This window comes from Triticum aestivum, chromosome 5D, assembly GCF_018294505.1.
Source record: "Triticum aestivum cultivar Chinese Spring chromosome 5D, IWGSC CS RefSeq v2.1, whole genome shotgun sequence".
NCBI classification, from domain to species: domain Eukaryota; kingdom Viridiplantae; phylum Streptophyta; class Magnoliopsida; order Poales; family Poaceae; genus Triticum; species Triticum aestivum.
This window is the reverse complement of record NC_057808.1, coordinates 227,649,347-227,666,305: the sequence shown is the minus strand read 5'-3', so window position 1 is coordinate 227,666,305 and position 16,959 is coordinate 227,649,347.

The window sequence follows — 16,959 nt, the reverse complement described above, 5'->3', positions numbered from 1 at the left end:
GTCGTCATACTCAATTGGACAGTGCTGTACATTGCGTATATTCTCAGGAAAGAGCTCCCAGAGGATGAAGAAGAGGCCCGTCAGATTGTTCATCGATCTAAAGCTTTCACAGTAATGGGTGGACAGCTTTACAGAGAAAGTGTTACTGGGGTCGCCTAGAAGTGCATTACACCGGAAGAAGGTTGAGTGATCCTCAATGACATCCACTCTGGGACCTGTGGTCACCATGCATCCTCTCGGACCATTGTGGCCAAAGCATACCGAGTGGGATTCTATTGGCCACGAGCGAATGAAATGGCAAAAGACATAGTCGACAAATGTGAAGGTTTTCACTTCTACTCCAACATGTCCCACAAGCCTGCATCAGCCCTGAAGACCATTCCACTCGTCTGGCCTTTTGCTGTTTGGGGATTAGATATGGTTGGACCTCCGAGGACTCGCAGGAGTGGCTTCACCCATGTGCTCGTAGCGGTCGACAAGTTCACCAAATGGATTGAAGCCAAGCCTATCAAAAACCTCGAAGCAAGTACTGCTGTCAGCTTCATCAGAGAGTTAACATTCAGATACGGAGTTCCACACAACATCATCACAGATAATGGGTCGAACTTTGATTCCGATGAGTTCAGAGCATTCTGCGCTTCCCAGGGCAATCGGGCCGACTATGCTTCAGTCGCCCATCCCGAGTCGAATGGGCAAGCTGAAAGAGAAAACGGATTGATTCTCAAAGGGCTGAAACCCCGATTGATGCATGACCTCAAGAATGCAGCAGGCGCTTGGGTCGATGAACTTCCATCAGTGCTTTGGGGATTGGGGACAACTCCTAATCAGTCGACTGGTCGAACTCCATTCTTCTTGGTCTATGGGGCTGAAGCTTTGCTTCCGAGTGACTTCTTTCACAATGCACCCCGAGTCGAACTTTTCTCAGAAGATGAAGCAGAACAGGCTCGGCAAGATGCAGTTGATCTCCTGGAAGAGGAAAGAGAGATGGCCCTTATCCGATCGACCATTTATCAGCAAGACCCGCGTCGATTCCACGCCAGAAACATGAGAGGTCGAGCATTTCAAGAGGGGGACTTGGTTCTTCGAGTGGATCAGGAGCGACCACACAAGCTCGCTCCTGCTTGGGAAGGCCCCTTCATCAACACCAAAGTGCTCCACAACGGAGCATATCGCCTCTACAATGTGGAGCACAATATAGACGAGCCACGCGCTTGGAATGCGGAGCTGCTCCGCCCCTTTTATACTTAAGCATTCAGACTGTTGAGATGTAATAAAAAATACCTCCTAGTTTGATTATCAAAGACACAGTTTTTCAGTCTCCTAAATAATTGTTGTTCCTTTTTATGTGTTCTAAATCCCCCAGTGGGTGTCTTAGCTGCGAACCGGCTTCGCCTAAGTTCCAAAACAGAAGAAAATCCTACCGAGTGGTGAGCAAGCCTCTCACTCGGGGGCTTAGCTGCAGTCCAGTACTCGCCTAAGTTTGAAAAAATCCTACCGAGTGAAGCGCAACCCTCTCACTCAGGGGCTTAGCTGCAGTCCAGTACTCGCCTAAGTTTGAAAAAATCCTACCGAGTGAAGAGCAACCCTCTCACTCGGGGGCTTAGCTGCAGTCCAGTACTCGCCTAAGTTTGAAAAAATCCCACCGAGTGAAGAGCAACCCTCTCACTCGGGGGCTTAGCAGCACTCCAGTACTCGCCTAAGTTTGAAAAAATCCCACTGAGTGAAGAGAAACCCTCTCACTCGGGGGCTTAGCTGCAATCCAGTACTCGCCTAAGTTTGAAAAAATCTCACTGAGTGAAGAGCAACCCTCTCACTCGGGGGCTTAGCTGCAGTCCAGTACTCGCCTAAGACCTAAAAATCCTACCCAGTGAAGAGCAAGCCTCTCACTCGAAGGCTTAGCTGCAGTCCAGTACTCGCCTAAGTTTGAAGAAATCCCACCGAGTGAAGAGCAACCCTCTCACTCGGGGGCTTAGCTGTAGTCCAGTACTCGCCTAAGATCTAACAATCCTACCGAGTGAAGAGCAAGCCTCTCACTCGGAGGCTTAGCTGCAGTCCAGTACTCGCCTAAGTTTGAAGAAATCCCACCGAGTGAAGAGCAACCCTCTCACTCGGGGGCTTAGCTGCAGTCCAGTACTCGCCTAAGTTCAGAATACGTTTCGAATGAAAAACGATTCTCTTGCTCGGGGACTTGGCCATATGCTCCGTCCTAATCCGCAAGGACGACGAGGTGCAGGTCGACGGTGACCTTCTCCTCAGAGCTGCGCAATAAATATAATGTACGCTCCGTCCTAATCCGCAAGGACGACGAGGTGCAGGTCGACTGCGACCTTCTCCTTAGAGCTGCGCCACAAATACAATGTATGCTTCATCCTAATCTGCAAGTACGACGAGGTGCAGGTCGTCTGCGACCTTCTCCTCAGGGCTGCATCACAAGGACAAAATACTATTCCGAGTGAAGAAAGAAGTCTCGCTCGAAAGCAAACGCAAGCATATTTAAAGAAAGGATAAGTTTAAGATAAATCCCACGAGGTTCCAGACCACGGATTAAAGTACTCGGGCATCAGGCCCGAAGGAGTTTATCGGTTACAAAATCACTCGGCATTCCGAGGCAAATTTAAGGTGAGGCATAAAGTTTGTTCACTCCGCAGGAGGAGGGCTTGCACGCTCGACGAACTCGTCCAGGTCGATTCCGTCAGCAATCCGAGTGACAGCAGCAATGAAGGTTTCCATGAAAGATTGGAAGTCGTGCCTTTTGGTATTGGCAACCTTGATCGCCGCTATCTTCTCTTCTCGAGCTTCCTTGCAGTGGACACGAACCAGAGACAGAGCCACGTCAGCACCGCATCGAGCAGAAGACTTCTTCCATTCCTGCACTCGACCTGGGACCTCATTGAGTCGAGTGATCAGAGACTCGAGGTAATTTTGGAGCGTCGCCCCTGGCCAGAGTGATGTGTCAATTCGCGACACCGCAACTTTCAGCCGAGCAAGGTAGTCGACAACACCAGTGACACGAGATTCTAGTCGGAGCACATTCATGGCAGCTTCGTCCTTAACAGTAGAGAGGATAGGGTCTAAGCTCGTCTCAATTCGCCCGGTCTCTTCCTCGAAGTTCTGGCAAAATTCTGCACATGAAATACAATGATGAGTCAATAGCTGTATATCAAGTCGACAGCAACAAGTCAGTCGGACAAAGGAAAGCACCTTCAAGCATAACGAATAACTTCTTGGCAAGTCCTCCCAGATAATTCTCCAGCTCATCCCTCTTCCGGGCGATGTCTTCTACCTTGTCGGTCACGGCCCTCTTATCCTTCTTTAGACGAGTCGCCTCATTGTTGGCTTCATCCAGGGCAGTCTTCAGCTTGGTGTTCTCTTCTTCCAGTTTACCGACTGAAGCAAGCTCCACGATGATTATTTATGGGCCAAAAAAAAGGCAATGGGCCCTGGTTGCACCTGGGGGGTGCCCCGAGGGGGGCACAACCCACCAGGGCGCGCCAGGAGGCCCAGGCGCGCCCTGGTGGGTTGTGCTCACCTCGGGTGCCCCCCGGACCGCCTCTTTGCTCTATAAATACCACAATATTCCAGAAACCCTAGAACAAGCGTCGAAATATTCATCCAGCCGCCGCAGAGTCCACCACCACCAGATCCAATCTAGACACCATCACGGAGGGTTTCACCACTTCCATTGGTGCCTCTCTGATGATGCGTGAGTAGTCCTTTGTAGACCTTCGGGTCCGTAGTTAGTAGCTAGATGGCTTTCTCTCTCTCTCTCTCTCGCTGAATTTTCAATACAGTGGTCTCTTGGAGATCCATATGATGTAACTCTTTTGCGGCGTGTTTGTTGGGATCTGATGAACTTTGAGTTTATGATCATTCATATCTTTTTATATCCATGAAAGTTATTTGAGTTTCTTTGATCTCTTATATGCATGATCTCTTATAGCCTCGTATTTCTTCTCCGATATTTGTGTTTTGTTTGGCCAACTTGATCTATTTATCTTGCAGTGGGAAGAGGTGCACGGTAGTGGGTTCGATCTTACGGTGCTCGATCCCAGTGATAGAAGGGGAAACGAGATGGGAAACGTAGCAGAAATTCAAAATTTTCTACGCATCACCAAGATCAATCTATGGAGTAATCTAGCAACGAGGGGAAGGGGAGTGCATCTACATACCCTTGTAGATCGCAATGCGGAAGCGTTGCAAGAACGCGGATGAAGAGTCGTACTCGTAGCGATTCAGATCGCGGTTGGTTCCGATCTAAGCACCGAAGAACGGTGCCTCCGCGTTCAACACACGTGCAGCCCGGTGACGTCTCCCACGCCTTGATCCAGCAAGGAGAGAGGGAGAGGTTGGGGAAGACTCCGTCCAGCAGCAGCACGACGGCGTGGTGGTGATGGAGGAGCGTGGCAATCCCGCAGGGCTTCGCCAAGCACCGCGGGAGAGGAGGAGGAGGGAGAGGGGTAGGGCTGCACCGAAAGAGAGACGTCCTTGTGTGTATGGGCAGCCCCAAACCTCAACTATATATAGGGGGGGGGCTGCGCCCCCTCTAGGGTTCCCACCCCAAGGGGTGGCGGCCAGCCCTAGATCCCATCTAGGGGGCGGCCAAGGGGAGGAGAGGGGGGGCGCCACTAGGGTGGGCCTTAAGGCCCATCTGGACCTAGGGTTTGCCCCCTCCCACTCTCCCATGCGCCTTGGGCCTTGGTGGGGGGCGCACCAGCCCACCCGGGGCTGGTACCCTCCCACACTTGGCCCACGCAGCCTTCTGGGGCTGGTGGCCCCACTTGGTGGACCCCCGGGACCCTCCCGGTGGTCCCGGTATATTACCGATAACACCCGAAACTTTTCCGGTGACCAAAACAGGACTTCCCATATATAAATCTTTACCTCCGGACCATTCCGGAACTCCTCGTGATGTCCGGGATCTCATCCGGGACTCCGAACAACATTCGGTAACCATGTACATACTTTCCCTATAACCCTAGCGTCATCGAACCTTAAGTGTGTAGACCCTACGGGTTCGGGAACCATGCAGACATGACCGAGACGTTCTCCGGTCAATAACCAACAGCGGGATCTGGATACCCATGTTGGCTCCCACATGTTCCACGATGATCTCATCGGATGAACCACGATGTCGGGGATTCAATCAATCCCGTATACAATTCCCTTTGTCTATCGATATGTTACTTGCCCGAGATTCGATCGTCGGTATCCCGATACCTTGTTCAATCTCGTTACCGGCAAGTCTCTTTACTCGTTCCGTAACTCACATCATCCCGTGATCAACTCCTTGGTCACACTGTGCACATTATGATGATGTCCTACCGGGTGGGCCCAGAGATACCTCTCCGTTTACACGGAGTGACAAATCCCAGTCTCGATTCGTGCGAACCCAACAGACACTTTCGGAGATACCTGTAGTGCACCTTTATAGCCACCCAGTTACGTTGTGACGTTTGGTACACCCAAAGCATTCCTACGGTATCCGGGAGTTGCACAATCTCATGGTCTAAGTAAATGATACTTGACATTAGAAAAGCTCTGAGCAAACGAACTACACGATCTTGTGCTAGGCTTAGGATTGGGTCTTGTCCATCACATCATTCTCCTAATGATGTGATCCCGTTATCAACGACATCCAATGTCCATGGTCAGGAAACCGTAACCATCTATTGATCAACGAGCTAGTCAACTAGAGGCTTACTAGGGACATGGTGTTGTCTATGTATCCACACATGTATCTGAGTTTCTTATCAATACAATTCTAGCATGGATAATAAACGATTATCATGAACAAGGAAATATAATAATAACCTATTTATTATTGCCTCTAGGGCATATTTCCAACAGTCTCCCACTTGCACTAGAGTCAATAATCTAGCTCACATCACCATGTGATTAACACTCACAGGTCACATCACCATGTGACCAACACCCAAGAGTTTACTAGAGTCATCAATCTAGTTCGCATCACTATGTGATTAACACTCAATGAGTTCTGGTTTGATCATGTTATGCTTCTGAGAGAGGTTATTAGTCGACGGGTCTGAACCTTTCAGATCCGTGTGTGCTTTACGAATATCTATGTCATCTTGTGGATGCTACCACGCGCTATTTGGAGCCATTTCAAATAATTGCTCTACTATACGAATCCGGTTTACTACTCAGAGTCATCCGGATTAGTGTCAAAGTTCGCATCGACGTAACCCTTTACGACGAACTCCTTTTCACCTCCATAATCGAGAAAATTCCTTAGTCCACTAGTTACTAAGGACAAGTTCGACCGCTGTCATGTGATCCTTTCCCGGATCACTATTGTACCCCTTGACCAACTCATGGCAAGGCACACTTCATGTGCGGTACACAGCATAGCATACTGTAGAGCCTACGTCTAAAGCATAGGGGACGACCTTCGTCCTTTCTTTCTCTTCTGCTGTGGTCAGGTCTTGAGTCTTACTCAATACTCACACCTTGTAACACAGCCAAGAACTCCTTCTTTGCTGATCTATTTTGAACTCTTTCAAAATCATCTCAAGGTGTGCGTTCTTTGAAAGTATCATCAGGCATCTTGATCTATCTCTATAGATCTTGATGCCCAATATGTAAGCAGCTTTATCCAGGTCTTCCATTGAAAAACTCCTTTCAAACAACCCTTTATGCTTTCCAGAAATTTTACATCATTTCAGATTAACAATATGTCATTCACATATACTTATCAGAAATGTTGTTGCGCTCCCACTCACTTTATTGTAAATACAAGTTTCTAACAAACTTTGTATAAACCCAAAAACTTTGATCACTCCATCAAAGTGTATATTCTGACTCCGAGATGCTTGCTCTAATCCATGGAAGGATCGCTGGAGCTAGCATACCTTTTAGCATCCTTAGGATCGACAAAACCTTTCTGATTGTATCACATACAACCTTTCCTTACGAAAACTGGTAAGGAAACTTGTTTTTGACATCCATCTGCCAGATTTCATAAATGCAGCTAATGCTAACATGATTCCGACGGACTTAAGCATCGCTACGGATGAGAAAATCTCATCGTAGTCAACTCCTTGAACTTGTGAAAATACCCTTTTCCACAAGTCGAGCTTCATAGACGGTAACATTACCGTCCATGTCCGTCTTCTTCTTAAAGATCCATTTATCTCGGATTTCATGGCTTCTAACCATTTGTCGGAATATGGGCCCACCATCGCTTCTCCATAGCTCATAGGTTCATCGTTGTCCAACAACATGACTTCCAAGACAGGATCACGCACTACTCTGAAGTATTACGCATCCTCGTCGTCCTACGAGGTTTGGTAATGACTTGATCCGAAGTTTCATGATCACTATCATAAGCTTCCATTTCAATTGGTGTAGGTGCCACAGGAACAACTTCCTGTGCCCTGCTACACACTAGTTGAAGTGACGGTTCAATACCCTTATCAAGTCTCCACCATCCTCCCACTCAATTCTTTCGAGAGAAACTTTTCCTCGAGAAAGGACCTGTTTCTAGAAGCAATTACTTTTGCTTCCAGATCTGAAATAGGAGGTATACCCAACTGTTTTGGGTATTCTATGAAGACGCATTTATCCGCTTTGGGTTCGAGCTTATCAGCTTGAAACTTTTTCACATAAGCATCGCATCCCCAAACTTTTAAGAAACGACAACTTAGGTTTCTCTAAATGGTGTCGTCTCAACGGAATTGCATGGTGCCCCTTTTAAAGTGAATGTGGTTGTCTCTAATGCCTAACCCATAAACGATAGTGGTAATTCGATAAGAGACATCATGGTATGCACCATATCCAATAGGGTGCAGTTATGATGTTCGGACACACCATCACACTATGGTGTTCCAGGCGGTATTACTTGTGAAACACTTTCCACAATGTCTTAATTGTGTGCCAAACTCGTAACTCAGATACTCATCTCTATGATCATATCACAGACATTTTATCCTCTTGTCACGACGATCTTCAACTTCACTCTGAAATTACTTGAACCTTTCAATAATTCAGACTTGTGTTTCATCAAGTAAATACACTCAGCATCTACTCAAATCATCTGTGAAGTAAGAACATAACGATATCCACTGCATGCCTCAGCACTCATTGGGCTGCATACATCAAAATGTATTACTTCCAATAAGTTGCTCTCTTGTTCCATCTTACTGAAAACGAGGCCTTTCAGTCATCTTGCCCATGTGGTATGATTTGCATGTCTCAAGTGATTCAAAATCAAGTGAGTCCAAACGATCCATCTGCATGGAGTTTCTTCATGCATATATACCAATAGACATGGTTCGCATGTCTCAATCTTTTCAAAAACGAGTGAGTCTAAAGATCCATCAACATGGAGCTTCTTCATGCGTTTTATCCCAATATGACTCAAATAGCAGTGCCACAAGTATGTAGTACTATCATTACTATCTTATATCTTTTGGCACGAACATGTGTATCACTACGATCGAGATTCATTTTAGGTGCAAGACCATTGAAGGTATTATTCAAATAAACAGAGTAACCATTATTCTCCTTAAATGAATAACCGTATTGCGATAAACATAATCCAATCATGCTCAACGCAAACACCAAATCTCGATGGTAGAGGGAGCATGCGATGCTTGATCACATCAACCTTGGAAACACTTCCAACACATATCGTCATCTCACCTTTAGCTAGTCTCCGTTTATTCCGCAGCTTTTATTTCGAGTTACTAACACTTAGCAACCGAACCGGTATCTAATACCCTGGTGCTGCTAGGAGAACTAGTAAAGTACACATTCATATAATGTATATCCAATATACTTCTGTCGACCTTGCCTGCCTTCTCATCTACCAAGTATCTAGGGTAGTACTGCTTCAGTGACCGTTCCTCTCATTACAGAAGCACTTAGTCTCGGGTTTGGGTTCAACCTTTGGATTCTTCACTAGAGCAGCAAATGACTTGCTGTTTCATGAAGTATCCCTTTTGCCCTTGCCCTTCTTAAACTAGTGGTTTTACTAACCATCAACAATTGATGCTCCTTCTTGATTTCTACTTTCGCGGTGTCAAACATCGCGAATAGCTCAAGGATCATCATAACTATCCCTGATATGTTATAGTTCATCACGAAGCTCTACTAGCTTGGTGGCAGTGACTATGGAGAACCATCACTATCTCATCTGGGAGATTAACTCCCACTCGATTCAAGCGATTGTGGTACGCAGACAATCTGAGCACATGCTCAACGATTGAGCTTTTCTCCCTTAGTTTGCAGGCTTAAGAAACTTGTCAGTGGTCTCATACCTCTTGACGTGGGCACTAGTCTGAAATCCCGATTTCAGTCTTCGGAACATCTCATATGTTCTGCGACGTTTCAAAAACCGTCTTTGGTGCCACAATTCTAAACCGTTAGCATTACGCACTGAACTATCACGTAGTCATCAAAACGTGTATGTCAGATGTTTCGCAACATCTACAGACGACGCTGAGGTCCAGCACACCGAGCGGTGCATTAAGGACATAAGCCTTCTGTGCAGCAATGAGGACAATCCTCAGTTTACGGACCCAGTCCGCATAATTCCTACTACCAACTTTCAACTAAATTTTCTCTAGGAACATATCTTAAATAGTAGAACTAAAGCGTATGACATAATTTGCAAAGGCCTTTTGACTATGTTCATGATAATGAAGTTCATCTGATTAATGAACTCCCACTCAGATAGACATCCCTCTAGTCATCTAAGTGATACATGATCCGAGTCAAACTAGGCCGTGTCTGATCATCACGTGAGACGGACTAGTCATCATCGGTGAACATCTCCATGTTGATCGTATCTGCTATACGACTCATGTTCGACCTTTCGGTCTCTTGTGTTCCGAGGCCATGTCTGTACATGCTAGGCTCGTCAAGTCAACCTAAGTGTTTCACATGTGTTCCGAGGCCATGTCTGTACATGCTAGGCTCGTCAACACCCGTTGTATTCGAACGTTAGAATCTATCACACCCGATCATCACGTGGTGCTTCGAAACAACGAACCTTCGCAACGGTGCATAGTTAGGGGGAACACGTCTCTTGAAATTTTAGTGAGGGATCATCTTATTTATGCTACCGTCGTTCTAAGAAAATAAGATGTAAACATGATAAACATCACATGCAATCAAATAGTGACATGATATGGCCAATATCATTTTGCTCCTTTGATCTCCATCTTCGGGGCACCATGATCATCTTTGTCACCGGCATGACACCATGATCTCCATCATTGTGTCTTCATGAAGTTGTCACGCCAACGATTGCTTCTACTTCTATGGCTAACGCGCTTAGCAATAAAGTAAAGTAATTTACATGGCGTTATTCAATGACACGCAGGTCATACAAAAATAAAGACAACTCCTATGGCTCCTGCCGGTTGTCATACTCATCGACATGCAAGTCGTGATTCCTATTACAAGAATATGATCAATCTCATACATCACATATATCATTCATCACATCTTCTGGCCATATCACATCACATAGAACATGCTGCAAAAACAAGTTAGACGTCCTCTAATTGTTGTTGCAAGTTTTTACGTGGCTTGTATAGGTTTCTAGCAAGAACGTTTCTTACCTACGTAAAACCACAACGTGATATGCCAATCTCTATTTACCCTTCATAAGGACCCTTTTCATTGAATCCGTTCCGACTAAAGTGGGAGAGACAGACACCCGCTAGCCACCTTATGCAACTAGTGCATGTCAGTCGGTGGAACCTGTCTCACGTAAGCGTACGTGTAAGGTCGGTCCGGGCCGCTTCATCCCACAATGCCGCCGAAACAAGATAAGACTAGTAGCAGCAAGAAGAATTGGCAACATCTACGCCCACAACTGCTTTGTGTTCTACTCGTGCGTAGAAACTACGCATAGACCTAGCTCATGATGCCACTGATGGGAAACGTAGCAGAAATTCAAAATTTTCTACGCATCACCAAGATCAATCTATGGAGTAATCTAGCAACGAGGGGAAGGGGAGTGCATCTACATACCCTTGTAGATCGCGATGCGGAAGCGTTGCAAGAACGCGGATGAAGGAGTCGTACTCGTAGTGATTCAGATCGCAGTTGGTTCCGATCTAAGCACCGAAGAACGGTGCCTCCGCGTTCAACACACGTGCAGCCCGGTGACGTCTCCCACGCCTTGATCCAGCAAGGAGAGAGGGAGAGGTTGGGGAAGACTCCGTCCAGCAGCAGCACGACAGCGTGGTGGTGATGGAGGAGCGTCGCAATCCCGCAGGGCTTCGCCAAGCACCGCGGGAGAGGAGGAGGAGGGAGAGGGGTAGGGCTGCACCGAAAGAGAGACGTCCTCGTGTCTATGGGCAGCCCCAAACTTCAACTATATATAGGGGGGGGAGGGGGCTGCGCCCCCTCTAGGGTTCCCACCCCAAGGGGTGGCGGCCAGCCCTAGATCCCATCTAGGGGGGTGGCCATGGGGAGGAGAGGGGGGGCGCCACTACGGTGGGCCTTAAGGCCCATCTGGACCTAGGGTTTGCCCCCTCCCACTCTCCCATGCGCCTTGGGCCTTGGTGGGGGGGCGCACCAGCCCACCTGGGGCTGGTCCCCTCCCACACTTGGCCCACGCAGCCTTCTGGGGCTGGTGGCCCCACTTGGTGGACCCCCGGGACCCTCCCGGTGGTCCCGGTACATTACCGATAACACCCGAAACTTTTCCGGTGACCAAAACAGGACTTCCCATATATAAATCTTTACCTCTGGACCATTCCGGAACTCCTCGTGACGTCCGGGATCTCATCCGGGACTCCGAACAACATTCGGTAACCACGTACATACTTTCCCTATAACCCTAGCGTCATCGAACCTTAAGTGTGTAGACCCTACGGGTTCGGGAACCATGCAGACATGACCGAGACGTTCTCCGGTCAATAACCAACAGCGGGATCTGGATACCCATGTTGGCTCCCACATGTTCCACGATGATCTCATCGGATGAACCACGATGTCGGGGATTCAATCAATCCCGTATACAATTCCCTTTGTCTATCGATATGTTACTTGCCCGAGATTCGATCGTCGGTATCCCGATACCTTGTTCAATCTCGTTACCGGCAAGTCTCTTTACTCGTTCCGTAACTCACATCATCCCGTGATCAACTCCTTGGTCACACTGTGCACATTATGATGATGTCCTACCGAGTGGGCCCAGAGATACCTCTCCGTTTACACGGAGTGACAAATCCCAGTCTCGATTCGTGCCAACCCAACAGACACTTTCGGAGATACCTGTAGTGCACCTTTATAGCCACCCAGTTACGTTGTGACGTTTGGTACACCCAAAGCATTCCTACGGTATCCGGGAGTTGCACAATCTCATGGTCTAAGGAAATGATACTTGACATTAGAAAAGCTCTGAGCAAACGAACTACACGATCTTGTGCTAGGCTTAGGATTGGGTCTTGTCCATCACATCATTCTCCTAATGATGTGATCCCGTTATCAACGACATCCAATGTCCATGGTCAGGAAACCGTAACCATCTATTGATCAACGAGCTAGTCAACTAGAGGCTTACTAGGGACATGGTGTTGTCTATGTATCCACACATGTATCTGAGTTTCCTATCAATACAATTCTAGCATGGATAATAAACGATTATCATGAACAAGGAAATATAATAATAACCTATTTATTGTTGCCTCTAGGGCATATTTCCAACAAAACGACACGTACGTATCGTTGCTACTAAGGATAAAAAGATGAGATCTATATCTACCGCCATATAAATAAACGGATCTTGTCTACATCATGTCATCGTTCTTATTGCATTACTCCATTTTTCCTTGAACTTAATACACTAGATGCATGCTGGATAGCGGTCGATGTGTGGAGTAATAGTAGTAGATGCAGGTAGGAGTCGGTCTACTAATCTTGGACGTGATGCCTATGTAATGATCATTGCCTAGATATCGTCATAATTATTTGAAGTTCTATCAATTGCCCAACAGTAATTTGTTTACCCACGTTTGCTATTTTTCTCGAGAGAAGCCACTAGTGAAACCTACGGCCCCCGGGTCTTCTTTCTCATATATTTGTCTAGTGATCTACTTTTCCTTTGCATTTTTATTCAGATCTATTAAACCAAAAAAAAATACAAACATACCTTGCTGCATTTTATCTTTATTTATTTAATTTACGATCTATTATTTCAATCTATTACAACTTATCTCACGTCCGCTTGCCAATTTCTGGCGCCGTTACCCGAAAGGGATTGACAACCCCTTTAACACGTAGGGTTGCGAGGTGTTATTATTTGTGTGCAGGTGTTGTTTACGTTGTGTTTCTTGGTTCTCCTACTGGTTCAATACCTTGGTTTCATAACTGAGGGAAATACTCTACCATCGCTCTGCTACATCATCCCTCCCTCTCCGGGGAAATACCGATGTAGTTCTAGCTACCATCAAGGAGAATTTCTGGCGCCCTTGCCGGGGAGGATCTTCAACATAACCAAGTTCCTAATCACAAATCTCATCTCCTTGGAATTTACATTATTTTCCATTTGCCTCTCATTTGCCTCTTCCCCACTTCACAAAAAATTGCCGTTTTCTTCGCCTCTCTTTTTCCGTTCAAACCGTCCGGTCCCGGGGCTTTGTCTAATGGCATGCTTTTGATTACCTTCTCCACTTCATCAGCCGTAAACGATTGCTCGAGATGTGATAAGTCGAGGTGCGGCAGGCCAAGAATATCCAGATTGATAGTATGATTCCTAGCCTCCGAGGCGCCAAACGCCGCACCAAAGTATGCATCAACTGCCGACGCAACTTCCTCCTGCCCAGCGTATAGGTTCCCATTATGTTTCACAACTCTTATGGCATTCTTTCTCTGCCGGTGATGGCGACATGTACCTAGGGTAGGGTCATAGGCCTGACCTAGACACCATCCCGAAGGACATTACCCTAAAAGTCAGAAGCATTCAAGGGATAACATCATCCACTCGTCCAGAAGCATTCCACTCGGAAGATTCAATTTCACTCAACCATAGCAATAGTCACTCGACGACTAGAAGATCTAAAGTCACTCTATACAGCAACGGTCGGGCGTTTACTCTGTATACTTAATGGTCATTCATGTATCTTTATTGCTGGCGTTACCAGTAACGCCCTATCTTTATGTACCTTAAACCCTGTGTAACTGAGGGCCGGAGGGGTCTAGCGAACTCTATATAAGCAACCCCCCTCCACAGGGACAAGGGTTCGCACCCCCTGTAACTCCACACATAATCCAATTGACCGAGCTCCCGAGCACCGAGACATAGGGCTGTTACTTCCCCCGTGAAGGGCCTGAACTTGTAAATCTTGTGTGTACAACTTCACCATAGCTAGGATCTTACCTCCTCATACCTACCCCCATTCTACTCTCAGTCTTAGAACCACAACAGTTGGCGCCCACCGTGGGGCAGGTGTCTTAGCGACTTTTTGGTGAGGTTGCGATTTTTCTGATTCCCATCATCATGCTTTCCGGCGGTGGATTGGCTGAGGGCCACAAGATCCGTCTCGGCGCGCTCGTCTTCGTCGCCGACGACTCCGCCTGGCTCCAGGAAGCTCCCCTCGACGTTGAGACGCTCCCCGTCTGCGGGGCGACGCACTTTCGCACGTGCGTTCATGACGTCCTTCTCCGGCAGCCGTCGACCCAGTATCGGTCGGCTCCCGTAGTGTCCTCACTCCCCGCTGTTCGCCGGCGCAAGTGATCCGGTCGGTCGCGGCTTCAGCGGTGGGTGAAACACGCGGTGGATCGTCAGTCAGCCACCCCACAAGTCGCACCAATTGAGCCCGACGAAACTCTCTACGGCCTGTTCGACTTGTCGACTGGCTCCGTTGAGACCGCATCCGAGTGTGATAGCAGCGATCCTACAGCTCAAGTCTTGATGGTCGACGCGCCGCGCAGTCCGCCTGGTTTCCGCCGCGACGGTGGCGGCAATGGCGGCGGTGATTCGTCGCGTGTTCACAAGGAGTACCACCCTGAAACCCTCTCTTCACAGCAGAGGGAGGAGCTGCACTGCCGCAATATGGAGGCACTCCACGCGCCCATCGTTGGGGAAACCTCTGAGGCTCAGGCCTTGGAGGAGGCGCGCCTGGCCAATTTGGCTGAGCGCACTCGACTGGAGAACCTTCAACATGCACTCGACGAGCGTGCTCAGCAGCAGATCCCTGAGGCTAGTCGACGACAACGACAACTTTTCCCGCCTCAGCCTCAGGTATACCGCACTCCGATTCAAAATCTCACAGCTGCGGCCCATATAGCGGAGTCAATTTAGCCTTCCCAGTCGGAGGCTGGTAGGGGTTTGATGCAGATCCGGGCCTTACTCCGGGCAGCAGGAGAGCAGAACACAGCGGTGTCTCAGTCGCGGAATAGGATTCATAGCAGATCTGTGATGGAAGATACAGTTCAGTCGGCCCACAACCCAAGATCACCCCCGCGGCGTGAGGGACGTGGGCACCGGAAGGATCAGTACGTGGGATGGAACCATGAGCCGTATGATCACCGACTCGGCCGTGATGACCGTCGTCGAGTGCCCACACCTCCTCCGAGGAGTGGATCATATGTGCCCCGGCAATATGATGACAGACGCCCGCACAGTGGCGAGCGAAGAATACCAGTCGACCCAAGGGAGCCAGGCTTTGATGCAAGATCTATTCTCGTTTAGGGTCTGGTCGACAGGAACAGAGCACATAGAGAAGGTCTTAACAGAGATCGCCCGACTGGCAGCAGAGTTCATGTTTCAGGTCCAGCGTGTTTCAGCAGAGCCATCAGGGCTGCAGAGATTCCTCCCAACTTCAGGTTGGCGACTGGAGTCAGTAAGTTCACTGGTGAGTCCAAACCCGACACTTGGCTTCAGGATTATCGAGTGGCTGTGCAGATTGGTGGCGGTAATGATGAGGTGGCCATGAAGCATCTTTCTCTGATGTTGGAAGGTTCGGCCAAAGCATGGCTGAATCAATTGACCCTGCGCAGTATATTCAGTTGGGAGGAGCTCGCCCGAGTGTTTGTCAGAACTTTTGAGGGTACTTGCAAACGGCCAGCAGGATTGACGGAATTGCAACATTCTGTGCAAAAACCGAATGAGACTCTGAGGGATTACATTCAGAGGTGGACCACCTTGCATCACACAGTGGAAAATGTATCCCAACACCAAGCAATTTGTGCCTTCAAGGAAGGCGTTCGGTATCGAGAGCTTAACCTGAAATTCGATCGGACGGGAGATATGTCCCTGACTCGGATGATGGAAATAGCCACTCGGTATTCTAATGGAGAAGAAGAGGATCGACCCGTAGTGGAAAGAGCAAACCAGTCGGTCAGGACACTAGTGGAGGAAATTCCAATCGGAAACAGAAACGTAAAGCTGAGCCTGCAGGACCCGGTGAAACTGCGGCAGTGATTCAAGGAAAGCTTAAAGGGAAACCTAAGGGGTGGACCCCCAAGAAGGTAAAAGATCAAGCAGGAAATGATGTGCTGGATTTGCCATCTCACATTCACACCAAGAAAGATGAAGAGGGTAATCTGATTTATCCTAAACACACCACTCGACAGTGTCGACTCCTGATCCAGCAATTCCGAGAGAAGCATCCCAGTGAAAAAGAAAAGGAGTCAGACAAGGATGAGGACAATGAAGAAGGTGATGATGGTTTTCCCAACGTTAATTCCACTCTGGTGATTTTTGCTGAAGTCGAAAGCAAAAGTCGATTGAAAGTTATAAACAGAGAAGTTAACATGGTTGCCCCGGCAACGACGACATATTTGAAGTGGTCGCAAACTGCGATCACATTCGACCAGTTTGATCACCCGGCACGCGTTGCCACTCCAGGGCGGCAAGTGCTGGTAGTCGACCCAGTGGTTGGAGGCACTCGACTGACCAAAGTGTTGATGGATGGTGCCAGTGGTCTGAATATTCTTTATGCTGAAACTCTGAAGGGGATGGGCATTCCGATGTCCAAA